General features: G+C 47.6%; 1 protein-coding gene across 4 annotated transcripts in view; it reads right to left on the bottom strand.

Annotated features, from left to right (window-relative positions):
• Pi3K21B (phosphatidylinositol 3-kinase regulatory subunit alpha) overlaps positions 1-15,751 on the bottom strand; it is a 579,671-nt gene that overhangs the window by 44,771 nt on the left and 519,149 nt on the right. The gene's annotated exons all lie outside the window — the stretch shown is intronic.

Genomic DNA, 15,751 nt, shown 5'->3' with positions numbered 1-15,751 from the left:
CTCACACAATATATTTTTTTACCAATACTGCCAAATCACACAGCTAGGGACTATTACGTTCATTATCTTTTTACCATTTCACAATAAATGAAGCCGCTTTTTGGCTGGTCGATTGCCTAAGACAACCACTTTCGATTTCAATTGCTTTGTCAAATTTATCTAACTAAGCCGCTATGCCGATACAGCATACACATGTTGAATTCCAGTTTATGAATGTCATGTCGAGAGACGCCGGCAGTGGCAGTAGTACATCCTCACTCCTCTATAGCTGTGAGCCGACTGGCGAGCTGCACTCCCAGCGCCCCTTAGCGCGCGATGCTCGTTGCCGAGCTTTGAATGATTTCCAACTTAGGAACATTATTGCTTTATATTTAACTAGTGGCACTAAAATATTCTAAACACACACACACCTCTCTCGCACGTATCTCATCTTGCACTGATAAAAGATCCTAATATTGTAAGAAGATCACGGATAATAACAACATTTGCCACCTGTGCCTGCTCAGTTGCCAACGAGCTCTACGAACAGTTGGCAGCGCCGCAAGTTGCCCGACTGAATGACAGTCACTAGGAGCCAGATCTAACCGTGTCCAATTTGTTCTCATCACGGGTTCGTGTCTTAATGATTCATTTTATGGTAATAAATGGAAAAAAAACTTTGGTTTTGTTTTTCGTGAAAAGCTACTGATTACTAATTTCTTTTGTTAATACAAAAATTTAATCGCACAGAATTAAATATCAAAGGTATGTATGCATGTCATTTGGCCCTTGATCGGTTGGAGTTTCCCATCTTTATCGCTTATCGGAAATATTGCTCGATCCGCGCACAGTGAATAACTAAAGGTGTCTCTAATGGGCCCTGAAAAGTGACATTTAACTAATTTAGGATGGAGATAACCTACTGGTCTTTCTATAAAAAAATTTGTTATATCGTGTTCGCGGCTTTGCAAGAATGTATCACTTTGAACCCACGTGCCCTCATATATGGTCTTCTATCACCCCCAATATTATATATTATATTATATTATATTATATTATATTATATTATATTATATATATAGCCACACAAAAATTACAAATTCTATGATGGCACACATAAGTGCGATTTAATTAACGCCTTGAGATATTAATAAGAAAATTGACGAAAGCAAAGCCATATTTGCGTGTGTTGAGTAGGCTTAATCCTAACATTGCGTATTTAACACTGACATCCGTCCGAAGATAAGAGCCCTGATACTGGGCTTTGTAAGTTGAACTTTATACGCTTGTTGGGTCACACTGGGGGAAGAGGAGAGGGGGCGCGTACACCCCCCCTTATCCTCACCCTCGGGTCTAACCCTACACACCCCTTATCCTCACCCTTGGGTCTAACCCTACACACACCCCCTTATCCTCACCCTTGGGTCCAACCCTACACACACCCTTATCCTCACCCTCGGGTCTAACCCTTCACACCCCCTAATCCTCACCCTCGGGTCTAACCCTACACACACACCCTTATCCTCACCCTCGGGTCTAACCCTACACACCCCCTTATCCTCACCCTCGGGTCTAACCCTACACACACCCCCTTATCCTCACCCTTGGGTCTAACCCTACACACACACACCCTTATCCTCACCCTCGGGTCTAACCCTACACACCCCAATTATCATCACCCTCGGGTCTAACCCTACACACACACCCTTATCCTCACCCTCGGGTCTAACCCTACACACACACCCTTATCCTCACCCTCGGGTCTAACCCTACACACCACAATTCGCCACAGCTCCGTTTCTGTTTGTTAAACGCGTATATGTTGTTAGGATGTGTTAGGCACACGAGTAGGTTCAGTTTCAGTAGAGGAAGGTTAGGCAAGTTTTAAAATCCGTGGACACGTTGTGACGTGTTCACCCACAATATATGCCTTGGCTCACCGTTCTGCTGGGAATCAACACTAAAACAATTTTACTTTCACATGAAAATCCGATGATGGTTTAGCTGGCGTTACGTTTCAGGTGGGAGGCAAGTGCAAGCGGTTAGGAAGGAATGCGCCGTGATGCGGTGAGGCTGAGTGACGCGCAGGCTTACCCATCCCTACCAGACAGCCTGGCGCCCAAAACCAAAGTCCACCAATCAACAACTCCCAAGTTAATTGATGTACAAGAGCCGCAGGTTAACCGCCAAGTTAACCACACCACAGTTGTAACAATTTTGGGGGTTAAACACTTTTCTGGAAAGTTTTTGCAGAGACAGACACTTCCCAAATTTTTATTTCAACAAAACGAATACAGTAAAATCATAACTTAATTAAAATGTATAATAATATGCTTATGTTGAACTTCAAATATAGTGGGCATGTTTCGCTCGCAGCCGATCGAGTGAAGTATCCTCGTTCCCTTTGCCAGGCCTCTCTCTCTCACAAATAATATGAATAATTTTAAGCAAACCTGCCACTCCCCTTTTCTTCAATAAATATATGTTTAAATATGGACATAAGAGAGGTAGAGACTGGAGAGAGTGGGGCTGTTATTGGGTGGGAGGGATGTGAGGAGTCAAGGCGAGTGGATTACCAGCAGACGATTTCGAGAATTATTCTACTCTCGCAGCCTGGCCTGAGTCCAAGCTTCCCTAGTACTGGCGTATGAGGCTCTCTTTGTTGCCTGCAGGTCCACATTACCATCACAGGCAGATGGATCCGGTAACTCTAGCACAAGCGAAGTTCATAGAGGTGGTGGCAGGGTGGTTGGTTGGTGGTGTGTAGTGTATAGGGTGAAGGGGGTGGTGGTTACTGGTATTGATGTTTGGGTGGAGGTGTGGGGGGTGGGTGTTGGCACAAGACTGGTGGCAGTTAGGGCTTGAGAAGTAGAGGCATGCATAGGGTGTCATGTGCTCGAGGGTGTGGGTGGAGGAGGAAAGTTACACGATTATATTTTTTCCCTTAAGTAGAACAGGTGAAGGAAATTTGTAGAAAGAGGGCATACAGTGCGCGTTATTACGGTACACAAGCGGATCAGTGCTTTGGGAGTAAAGTTAGGTGGGAGGAAGGGCCGGGGTAATGATGTCAAAGGGAGGGGTGAGGGGAGGAGATGGAAGTTTTGGGTGTTGGTTAATGGTTGATGTGTACTGTGTGCGAGGAGGCAGGGAGGGGGGGAGGAGGGAGGTGGTGGTGTTGGGAGGCAGGTGTTTATTATCCTAACTGGTGATAACACTCTGGGACTGCACTGACGAGTTAAAATTCAAAATTATACGTATATACTAGGGAGGGGGTGCACTCGGAGGTGCCCGGGTTTCTATCCCCCCATCCGCACGCCCTCCTCTTTCATCTGTCTTTCCCCCCTATCTCCCCCCTCTCCAACATTAAAGGGGAGACATGATCACCACCTACAAAATTCTCAGAGAAACTGACAGGGTGGACAAAGACAATCTATTTAGCATGGGTGGAACACGACCAAGGGGACACAGGTGAAAACTTAGTACTCAAATGTGCCAGAGATATTATGATTGTTTTTGTTTCAGTGTTAGGATAGTCAAATGGAATGCATTAGGCAGTGATGTGGAACCTGTACACCAGTTGATTGACAGCTGAGAGGCGGGTCCAAAGAGCTATAGGTCTCTAATACCCGCAAGTACAAATCGGTGAGCACGCACGCACGCACGCACGCACACGCACACGCACACACACACACACACACACAGACACACAAACTGAGGACGATAGTAGGAGGCTACAAGATGACCTAGACAGACTGAGTGAATGGTCCAACAAATGGCTGTTGAAGTTCAACCCGAGTAAATGCAAAGTAATGAAACTAGGTGGTGGAAATAGGAGGCCAAACACAGGATACAGGATAGGAGATGAAGTACTTAATGAAACGAACAGAGAGAAAGATCTAGGAGTTGATATCACACCAAACCTGTCTCCTGAAGCCCACATAAAAAGAATAACGTCTGCGGCATATGCGAGGCTGGCTAACATCAGAACAGCGTTCAGGAACCTGTGTAAGGAATCATTCAGAATCTTGTACACCACATATGTAAGACCAATCCTGGAGTATGCGGCCCCAGCATGGAGCCCGTACCTTTGTCAAGCACAAGACGAAGCTGGAAAAAGTCCAAAGGTATGCCACTAGACTAGTCCCAGAACTAAGAGGCATGAGTTACGAGGAAAGGCTGCGGGAAATGCACCTTACGACACTGGAAGACAGAAGAGTAAAGGGAGACATGATCACAACCTACAAAATCCTCAGAGGAATCGACCGGGTAAACAAGGATAAACTATTCAACACTGGTGGGACGCGAACAAGGGGACACAGGTGGAAACTGAGTACTCACATGAGCCACAGAGACGTTAGAAGGAACTTTTTCAGTGTCAGAGTAGTTAACGGATGGAATGCATTAGGCAGTGATGTGGTGGAGGCTGACTCCATACACAGTTTTAAATGTAGATATGATAGAGCCCAGTAGGCTCAGGAATCTGTACACCAGTTGATTGACAGTTGAGAGGCGGGACCAAAGAGCCAAAGCTCAACCCCCGCAAGCACAAATAGGTGAGTACACACACACACACTGGTTTTTTCTGGATATCGACCAAAAACGATAACAATAAACACAACTGAGACTCATTGTTTAATGTCAGTAAGAGCCAGCCATTCGATTTGAAATTTACAAAATTATTTTAGATAACGTTACTAAAAAAAAAAATAAGTTTGATAGAAACCGATAAACATCTAAATGTGCATTTTTACATATTTTAATGTTCATTGTATTCTTGTATACACCGAACCCCACACAAGCAAATCATATATATATATATATATATATATATATATATATATATATATATATATATATATATATATACACACACACACGCTTTCGAAGCAAAATCCACCACACCACATTCTTGAGGCTAAGTTGCAGCGTAATGTCTTGAGTCCGCGCTTTATATATTACTTCAAGATAAAAAAGAAGCTCAAATGCTGAGAGAAACTCCTGAGTCACCAGAGTACCATATTTAGCAGCCAGCCGCCGGCTTGTTGTCAAGCTGGGCCCCCTGATATGAGGACGGGGTACGGGTGAGCACAGGGGGAGCCACAGAGGGGGGTGTGGACTGCAGGGGAGGAGGAGAGAGGGGGTGGGGGAGGATAGGGAAGAGAGGATAGGAGAGGGAGGAAAAGAATGGCGAGGGGACAGAAGTAGAGAGAGGACAGGAAAGAAGAGGAGATGAAGCGGATTCCATCGTGTGTAATAACTGATCTTATTTTCTGGGATGATGATATATTTTAACTTTGGAATTTATCGCCAGTTGAATGTTGGGGAGCAAGAGCCCCCAGAGCCGTGTACCTGCAGGCGGGCGTCACCACCCAGCCCCCCCGCCCTGCACACACACACACACACACACACACACACACACACACACACACACACACACACACACACACACACACACACACACACACACACACACACCTCCATAAACACGCCTATACACACTACTAACCACACCGTACATACTTTACGTTCTAATAATACACAAATATAACGGCAAATAAAAGTTGACACCAAACTCAACTTAATTTATAAATGTGCCAACATACACCTGCTCAATAACACGCACGCACCCAGGACATGTTCGCACGCACGCACGCAAGCACGCACGCACGCACGCACGCACGCAAGCAAGCACGCATGCACGCACGCACGCACACGCGCTCAGATACATACACATTAAACTTGACAACCGAGGAAAATATGCCAAACTGGCAAATATCAAGGTAGCCTTCAGGAATCTAGAAAAAACAGGCCTTCAAAAGACAACCTCCATACGACCAAATCTCGAGTATGCAGCTTGGGCAATAAACTTCGCATTAAAAATCTCATATAAAATAAAACTGAGTTAAGAGAATGATACCAGACAAAACTCGGTCTCTCAGCTGAATTAGACCATATATGTTAACGATATAAAAAAAACATTAGGGGGAAATGATATGATTCACAAGCACCCAATGTTCAAAATGAGAAAGATTAGGATATGATAATACTAGAAAACAACAGCAAGCAAAGATAAAACTGAAGTGTCAGGGAATACCTCTTATTAACAAGCTACGATTTGCAATTTATTTACAAGGATGTTTAGGAGGGAGTTTTCAGGGGAAAGCGCCAAGCCATTACGACTATATAGCACTGGGAAGGAGTCCGGATAAGGATTTGGGGATGGGATGGGACGGTGGGGGGGAAAGAACGGTGCCCAACCACTTGGACGGTCGGGGGGATTGAACGCCGACCTGCATGAAGCGAGATCGTCGCTCTACCGTCTAGCCCAAGTGGTTGGGTAGCAAAGACGCCACAGTCCGCCCTCCTACCTAGAGAAAGAAGCCAACATGGGACCCCTCACACAAGGACGCCAACATGGGCCAGAAATGCCTGAACTTGGCATCCTGTGCCACTTGGGACATGCACTAACCAACTGATTCAACGCCAAATACACCACAGCAGCATCCATTAAGCCATGGCAGACGGGACACACGACTCTCCCTCCTCATCTTATCTTGAGATGATTTCGGGGCTTAGCGTCCCCGCGGCCCGGTCCTAGACCAGGCCTCCTTTTTGTTACACAACCCCCAGGAAGCAGCCCGTAGCAGCTGTCTTAACTCCCAGGTACCTATTTACTGCTAGGTAACGGGGGGTATCATGGTGAAAGATACATTTTGCCCATTTGTCTCCGCCTCCACCGGGGATCGAACCCGGAACCTCAGGACTATGAATCCGAAGCGCTGTCCACCCAGCTGTAAGGCGCCCAGGCGCTCATCCCTACTAATAATGTATTGTTCTGTCTTCCCTATTCTAACCCTTTTGCTCTAAAATAAAATAATTCTAATGACATCACAACATTGTACAGCTCGTCCTCTCACCCAATACGGCGCATTTTTACGTAAACGATCAATCCGTTAAAATGCGACGCAAGTCAAAATATAAACACCGTCCCGCCAAACACGCCACGAAACTACGCCCTTACTGCAACGTTCGAACAAGTTGCAACACCTAACAAGTTGTAACAAGTTGTTACACCTTCTAACAAGTTGTAACAATAGAGACCGTTACGGTGTGTGTGTGTACTCACCTATTTGTACTCGCCTATTTGTGCTTGTGGGGGTTTAAGCTTTGGCTCTTTGGTCCCGCCTCTCAACTGTCAATCAACTGGTGTGTGTATGTGTGTGCGTGCGCAGGGGTATTATTGATTGTTTTATATGCATCGGCCTCGATATGTTAGGCGGGTTGCTTGGGTTCGTACATTTCCGGTTAGGCACAACCATTGTATTATTTACGCATTGTCAAGTCGAGAGAACGATCCTGCAGGAAACAGGCAAATGGATCAAGACAATCTAGACGAAGAGCGCCAAAACAGAACGCTTCCACTTGGTGAGAGACAAGTGGAAGCCGCCCCACACACATGATCCATAGGAATATATGAAATACCTTTACGCAATGAATGGAGTAGCCAAATGGAGTGAGCCTTAACCCGAGGTGCTGAAAGCCATTACCAGTTGACGCTTTCCAGAGCTCTACTCTGGCAGCCTGGCCTGAGGCCTGCTGTAAATATACCAGACATACTAGCTGAGACCGGATATAACAGCCATGAGTGCTGTGCTTGCAAATCATTTCGGACAATGTGTAACCTGCAGTCCTTTGAGAGAGGAGGACTGAAGATGCAGCTTTCAACTTGAAGAGACATGGCGGAGACGAATAATTTCCACCGCTAGCCTAGTTAATTAACTTGCCTGCTTTTAGCAGCTTCCTCGGGAGTGTGTTGGAGCGAGCATAGCTGGGGCTACATATTTCTTGCCGCTTCTTGGCCTGACAACTGAGAGCCAATGACGGGCCCTTCCGAGATTGCATCAACGTCTGGTGAGAGGTGACGACACTTACCCAGTAATCATGGCAATGTGACGTTACTCACGCCATCTGTGAGTAGGGTTGGATCGTGTGGGCAGGGCTGGTATGTGTGGGCAGGGCTGGTATGTGTGGGCAGGGCTGGTATGTGTGGGCAGGGCTGGTATGTGTGGGCAGGGCTGGTATGTGTGGGCAGGGCTGGTATGTGTGGGCAGGGCTGGTATGTGTGGGCAGGGCTGGTATGTGTGGGCAGGGCTGGTATGTGTGGGCAGGGCTGGTATGTGTGGGCAGGGCTGGTATGTGTGGGCAGGGCTGGTATGTGTGGGGCTGGCGTGTTGAGGGAGGGGGGGGGGAGGCAAGGATGGAGTACCAGGCGCTGGGTGATGACACAGCTGCTGCAGAAGGACTACCAGCATGATACAAGACGTACCGGGTTGCCACAAACGTTTCAAAGTGCCGGGCGCCACGCCCCGACGTCACCAACGTGTACCCACCAAGCAGCACCGAACGTTACATACCCGCGGCCTCTTACCACTGCCCAGTCCACAACACGTCCTCACCAGCCGGCCAAGAACGTTTTGTACCCGCCACCTCGCCGTTCCCAACAAGTCCTCACCAGCCGGCCAAGAACGTGGCTTCCAGGGGCCTCCCACCCCTCCATACTGCACACAAAGACGACCCCGCCCTCTCTGCTTCCGTTCTTATCAACATTTTCCTCGCAAGATTTTGACGTTCTATTGTGAAACAAAATATAAAACAAGAAATAATTACACAAACAACACTTTTTCGCATTATTAAAGATCGCCACATTTTGAATGTTGTTGTTTTTTGTTAGAAAAAACTTTAAAAGTGGGAAGTGAATCCATCCAACTCCACCAGGACTGTAGACCGAGCCTAGGGGTAACAATATGGGAGCCGACCTATGGTGCCTGGGGAGGATCCACGGCCAGACACAGCTTCAGCAGCCCCAGTCACGTCCTGACACAGCTTCAGCAGCCCCAGTCACGTCCTGACACAGCTTCAGCAGCCCTAGTCACGTCCTGACACAGCTTCAGCAGCCCCAGTCACGCCCTGACACAGCTTCAGCAGCCCCAGTCACGTCCTGACACAGCTTCAGCAGCCCCAGTCACGCCCTGACACAGCTTCAGCAGCCCCGGTCACGTCCTGACACAGCTTCAGCAGCCCCAGTCACGTCCTGACACAGCTTCAGCAGCCCCAGTCACGTCCTGACACAGCTTCAGCAGCCCCAGTCACGTCCTGACACAGCTTCAGCAGCCCCAGTCACGTCCTGACACAGCTTCAGCAGCCCCAGTCACGTCCTGACACAGCGTCAGCAGCCCCAGTCACGTCCTGACACAGTTTCAGCAGCCCCAGTCACGTCCTGACACAGCTTCAGCAGCCCCAGTCACGTCCAGACACAGCTTCAGCAGCCCCAGTCACGTCCAGACACAGCTTCAGCAGCCTCAGTCACGTCCTGACACAGCTTCAGCAGCCTCAGTCACGTCCTGATACAGCTTCAGTTCTGGGAATTCTTCTACTCTCCAAGCACAGCCCGGGGCCAAGCTTGATTTGAGATAACCTAGTGCAACAGGCTTGGTATATGTGTGGACCTGCACGTTTGTATGTGTGTGGGCCTGCACGTTTGGTGTGTGTGTGGACCTGCACGTTTGGTATATGTGTGGACCTGCACGTTTGTATGTGTGTGGGCCTGCACGTTTGGTATGTGTGTGGACCTGCACGTTTGGTATGTGTGTGGACCTGCACGTTTGGTATGTGTGTGGACCTGCACGTTTGGTATGTGTGTGGGCCTGAACGTTTAGTATGTGTGTGGGCCTGCACGTTTGGTATGTGTGTGGGCCTGCATGCCTGGTATGTGTGGCCCTGCACGTCTGGTATGTATGTGTGTGCGTGGCTGCAAGCTTGGTGTGTGTGTGTGTGTGGCTGCATGCTTGGAATGTGTGTGTGTGGGCCTGGCCCACGTATCTTCCACAACCAGGTTGGTCCGGCACTTCATGAACCCAATTAACAGTTGTCAGAAATATCACCATGGTCCTCCTCGCGTCTATAAAGTTCTGCCCCCTCTCATATGGAAATCTGCCCATTCAAGATTACACCATTTCCAATTTTTAATCGAGTTGACGTAGCTTAGGGTGGAAAAAAAACCTGCAATGTTCCAAAATGGCATGCACCTTTCTGCAGCATATTCCAGCATTTTCTGGGACGTGGAAAATAACATTTTTGTGCCTTTGGTTCCATATATGCATATTCCATTTGCACATCTTTTATTTTTGTTGGTGAGGACTGGTGTGCATTTCCATTTTCATATTTGCCACCTCCTCTATGTAGCCACCATCGCTTTGTGGCGTAATCGGTGTCTTTATTTGCGCTTTCTCTCTTCAATGTGGCTCTCACTGTAAATATTATTATTATTGTTTGGCCCTCGGGAGGCCTGGTCGACGACCGGGCCGCGGGGACGCTGAGCCCCGGAAGCACCTCAAGGTAACCTCAGTATTGTCACTGTCCTTGTCTCTCCTCGACACCCTGGCCTTCCCTAGTGTTGTTGTGACTAATTTACCAGTTCCTGCAGCTTGTTCCCTCTCCAACTGTGTGATTATCTCCACAGCTTCAGCAACACCACTCACATCTTGCTCATACCCCCTCCTCCCCCCCCCCCCCTAGAAGGCCAAACACTGGCATACCCTCTCGTTAATCATCTCAAAAATAACATCTAATGAGATGGCGCAACTTCCGGCAGGTGACCTGTTAACTTCGGGGCACTTCTAGGTATACTGAGCCCTGTAGGTGTGACCTTCAATTCAGAACCAAACTACACGTGTTCCCTGTACACCACACACACACACACACACACACACACACACACACACACACACACACACACACACACACACACACACTCACACTCACACTCACACTCACACTCACACTCTCTCTCACACACACACACACACACACACACACACACACACACACACACACACACACACACACACACACACACACACACACACACACACACTCACACTCTCACACACTCACACACTCAACAAAATATCATCGGGCGAGACACACATTGGAGTACGACGACGGAATCGAACCCGCGTTTTAGGTCACCAAAGACGTACGCTTCACCCCCCTGGACCACGACGTGCTGTAACAGGTCACACTAAGAGGTGACCTAAAACACTGGGTTCCATTCCACCGCCCTCCTCCAAAATTTTTCTCAAGAGATATATCACGCTATCGTGGTTAGAAAAGCATGATATATCATGCTATCGTGGTTATACCGCGTATGATCAGGTGGCGCCGTGGAGTATACCCGGCCAGGCGGCGCCTTGACCTCCTTCCTGATATACCCAGACCTGACACACTGTTAAATTTCCTGAGAATGTTGACACGTGTTGAGAGGGAGGAGTGGGTGCCAACACCACCCCCAACACTTCCTCTAGTACCACTATACAGCCCTTGACGGCCCTCTAGTACCACTATACAGCCCTTGACGGCCCTCTAGTACCACTATACAGCCCTTGACGGGCCTCTAGTATCACTAGACAACCCTTGACGGTCTCTAGTACCACTATACAGCCCTTGACGGGCCTCTAGTATCACTAGACAACCCTTGACGGTCTCTAGTACCACTATACAGCCCTTGACGGGCCTCTAGTACCACTATACAGCCCTTGACGGTCTCTAGTACCACTATACAGCCCTTGACGGGCCTCTAGTACCACTATACAGCTCTTGACGGGCCTCTAGTACCACTATACAGCTCTTGACGGGCCTCTAGTACCACTATACAGCCCTTGACGGGCCTCTAGTACCACTATACAGCCCTTGACGGGCCTCTAGTACCACTATACAGCTCTTGACGGGCCTCTAGTACCACTATACAGCTCTTGACGGGCCTCTAGTACCACTATACAGCCCTTGACGGGCCTCTAGTACCACTATACAGCCCTTGACGGCCTCTAGTACCACTATACAGCCCTTGACGGGCCTCTAGTACCACTATACGGCTCTTGACGGCCTCTAGTACCACTATACAGCTCTTGACGGGCCTCTAGTACCACTATACAGCTCTTGACGGCCTCTAGTACCACTATACAGCCCTTGACGGGCCTCTAGTACTACTATACAGCCCTTGACGGGCCTCTAGTACCACTATACGGCTCTTGACGGCCTCTAGTACCACTAGACAGTCCTTGACGGGCCTCTAGTACCACTATACAGCTCTTGACGGCCTCTAGTACCACTATACAGCCCATGACGGGCCTCTAGTACCACTATACAGCCCTTGACGGGCCTCTAGTACCACTATACAGTCCTTGACGGTCTCTAGTACTAGACAGTCCTTGACGGGCCTCTAGTATCACTATACAACCCTTGACGGCCTCTAGGACCACTATACAACTCTTGAGTGCCTGCAGCGTTTCACACAGGAAACCACACACACAGATGCAGTGATGTGGTGGAAGCTGACTCCATACACAATTTCAAATGCAGATAAGACAAGAGCCCAATAGGCTCAGGAATCTGTACACCAGTTGATTGACAGTTGAGAGGCGGGACCAAAAAGCCAGAGCTCAACCCCCGCAAGCACAACTAGGTGAGTAGACACAGGAAGACCTCCAGCGTCACCCTCAAACAACTCATCTTCTGCAGTTCACATTCACGCGAAGCGGACGATTTTCTGTGTGTGTGTGTACTCACCTAATTGTGCTTGCGGGGGTTGAGCTCTGGCTCTTTGGTCCCGCCTGTGTGTGTGTGTGTGTGTGTGTGTGTGTGTGTGTGTGTGTGTGTGTGTGTGTGTGTGTGTGTGTGTGTGTGTGTACAGACAAAGACATTTACTCATGCAGGTGGAACGTCCTACCCGAGGGACACGCGCGTCCCCGTACCAGGAATTCACCCACCAATGTTCCGACAAACAGGTTTACAGAGGACACGGGGAGAGCTCAAACGTCTGAAAAACAAACGTACCAACGGGCAAATTTCATCGGCCATGGACACTCCTTCCGGTTTTTCTCAGTGGAGGGTTGGGTGAGGGGGGCGGGGGATGATATCCTTGTTGGATATCATCCTCTCCAGAGGCTGGCTCTCTGGATGAGCCAGCCCCCGCAGCCATCCATCACGATCAGATGGATGAGGCAGCAGCCCCCACCACCACCCATTAAGCTACCACCATCTCCATCCTCATATAACACATTCCCTATTAAATGAGTTACACAAATTTTGGTCTAAGTGTTGCGACGTGTAGGTCAATAGGCTGCAACACTTAAGACGTCGGCAGAAAACGTCTCCCGCAACGCCGACAGCAAGAACCTCATAATAATAATTATAAATAACCTGGTCGTTGCACAGAATAAAGGAAAATGACGTCTGTGTGGATACCATTTCACATAAATATAATCCATCATAACTCCAGACACGGCAGCCAAATTAGCGTGTAACAAGGCTGAAGTTAAATTAAACCTAACCTCCCCATCTGTGGTGTCAAGACTATATTGTTCCAAACACTCGGGTCTAATAGTACAGAAATGACTGACTCCCAAAGACCTGAAATTACCAGCTATGATTTGTTTAGATCCGAAACTTATGTTTATAAGCAGCACAAAACGTCGACCAGACATTGCGACACAGTGGTTGCCATGATTAGGTTGGGTTACCTGTGGCAGGTGGCTACAGGTGACGGATCTCCCCAATCCTGAGCACTCCAGGTGCAAACTCTGTGAGCAGGAACTGCGGAATGATCTCCCACACTACATTACTGGATGCCCAGTTATTAGACCATTCAGATCTGCCGGCAGGAGGTACCCGGAGCTTTGTAATTACTTTATTAGCTCTCGTGGTCTTGAGGATAGCATCATAATGCACACAAAATTGGCCAGTGCAGGCTTTTAATCACATGGCCCTTTATGACTAACCATCCTGTGTGATGGGGATTTTTAGCATCCCGTAGATGCTCTTGACACACACACACAACACACACACACACACACACACACACACACACACACACACACACACACACACTAATAGTAAACAGTTGATTGACAGTTGAGAGGCGGGCCGAAAGAGCAAAGCTCAACCCCCGCAAACACAACTAGGTGAATACAACTAGGTAGGTGAATACACTTTACTCCCCTTCATATAGTCAAGGGCAGCTGCACAAATGCAGATGTACCTACAGTACAGTGTGTGTGCTACAAGAAGAGAGCGCCCCCCCCCTTCCCTGCAACGAGCACATCCTTGCGGCCGATCGGACAACGCTCGGGAGTCCAAAGGGAAACGGATTCGATTCCTGGCCGAAGTACAGACAAATAGGCAGAGTTTCTTTCACCTCATATCTCTGTTCACATCCCAGTAAATAGGTACCTGGGAGAGAGTCAGCTGCTGCTGGCTGCATCCTGGAGATGAGTATGCGTGTTTACTATTTGTGCCTGTAGGATCGACCTCTTAGCTCTTGGAACCCGCCTTTGTGAATTTGTTAGGCGAGTGAGATTTTCATTAGATATTTAAGCATTCTCTCTATCACTGCTAATGAAATACCCATATCAATTTCTACCACTGGTTTTCTACAAGCTGTCTTTGCAAGCATATCAACAGTGTCATGCCTTGAGATGTCAACATGTGATGGTATCCAAAAGGAATTTAATTTCAAATCTGTTGTTTTAGCAGGTAAAACAGTTTGGCTGCCAGCCCATCCTCATAAACAAAGGCCAAAGTGATTTTGGCTTTTGTCCATCTCGCCTCGCTCGAGTGGGCGGGCGGGTGATAGTGAGTAATTACCTAAGTGTAATTACCTAAGTGTAGTTACAGGATGAGAGCTACGCTCGTGATGTCCCGTCTTCCCAACACTCTTTGTCATATAACGCTTTGAAACTACTGACGGTCTTGGCCTCCACCACCTTCTCCCCTAACTTGTTCCAGCCGTCTACCACTCTGTTTGCGAAAGTGAATTTTCTTATATTTCTTCGGCATCTGTGTTTAGCTAGTTTATATCTATGACATCTTGTTCTTAAAGTTCCAGGTCTCAGGAAATCTTCCCTATCGATTTTATCAATTCCTGTTACTATTTTGTATGTAGTGATCATATCACCTCTTTCTTCTGTCTTCTAGTTTTGGCATATGCCTCTAACCATTATTTTAATTAGAGGCATCAATGCCTCTAACCTCTCCTCGTAGCTCTTGCCCTTGCGTCTGTACGTGTTCGTGTACGTGTACGTGTGTGTGTACGTGTACGTGTGTGTGTGTGTGTGTGTGTGTGTGTGTGTGTGTGTGTGTGTGTGTGTGTGTGTGTGTGTGTGTGTGTGTGTGTGTGTGAAATAAATACGAAGACAAATAATAATTCTGGAGTTCGTACATTAAACACACAAAACTCTCCCAAACCAAAACGGGAGAAACGAGATCAAAAGTGTGAACAAAGAAGATAAGGCATTTGTGAGAAGAAAGTGCTAAGCCAGTGTGACTTATAGAGACACTGATCCTTTCAGATCAGTGAAAATATATAGCTCATTATATCTATAAGATATAAAAGATCTATATTAGAGATATAGATCTTTTCACCATAAAAAATCACATTTACGGACACCACGAGAAGGAACTCAGATACCAAGAAAGCATTGCAGGAAGTGACAATGCAGGCAATCACTTCCAAGGAAGCAGGAAGGAGCAGCAGCTAAAAAGCACAAAAATCTATATAAATGGAAAGTTTAAAAGAATCTGAAGGTGCTGGGACTGAGATGCTGTGAGAGCAGCCACGATAAAGATGAATACAGATGGAGAAACACAGCAAAACAGATTTTTTTCCAGGACAGGCCGCTACAAGAAGGATGTAAAAAGAGACTGATACAGATAATAT

Source organism: Procambarus clarkii, chromosome 44, assembly GCF_040958095.1.
Source record: "Procambarus clarkii isolate CNS0578487 chromosome 44, FALCON_Pclarkii_2.0, whole genome shotgun sequence".
NCBI classification, from domain to species: Eukaryota; Metazoa; Arthropoda; class Malacostraca; order Decapoda; family Cambaridae; genus Procambarus; species Procambarus clarkii.
Note: the sequence above shows the minus strand (reverse complement) of the source record. Positions and strands in the feature narration are given on the sequence as shown.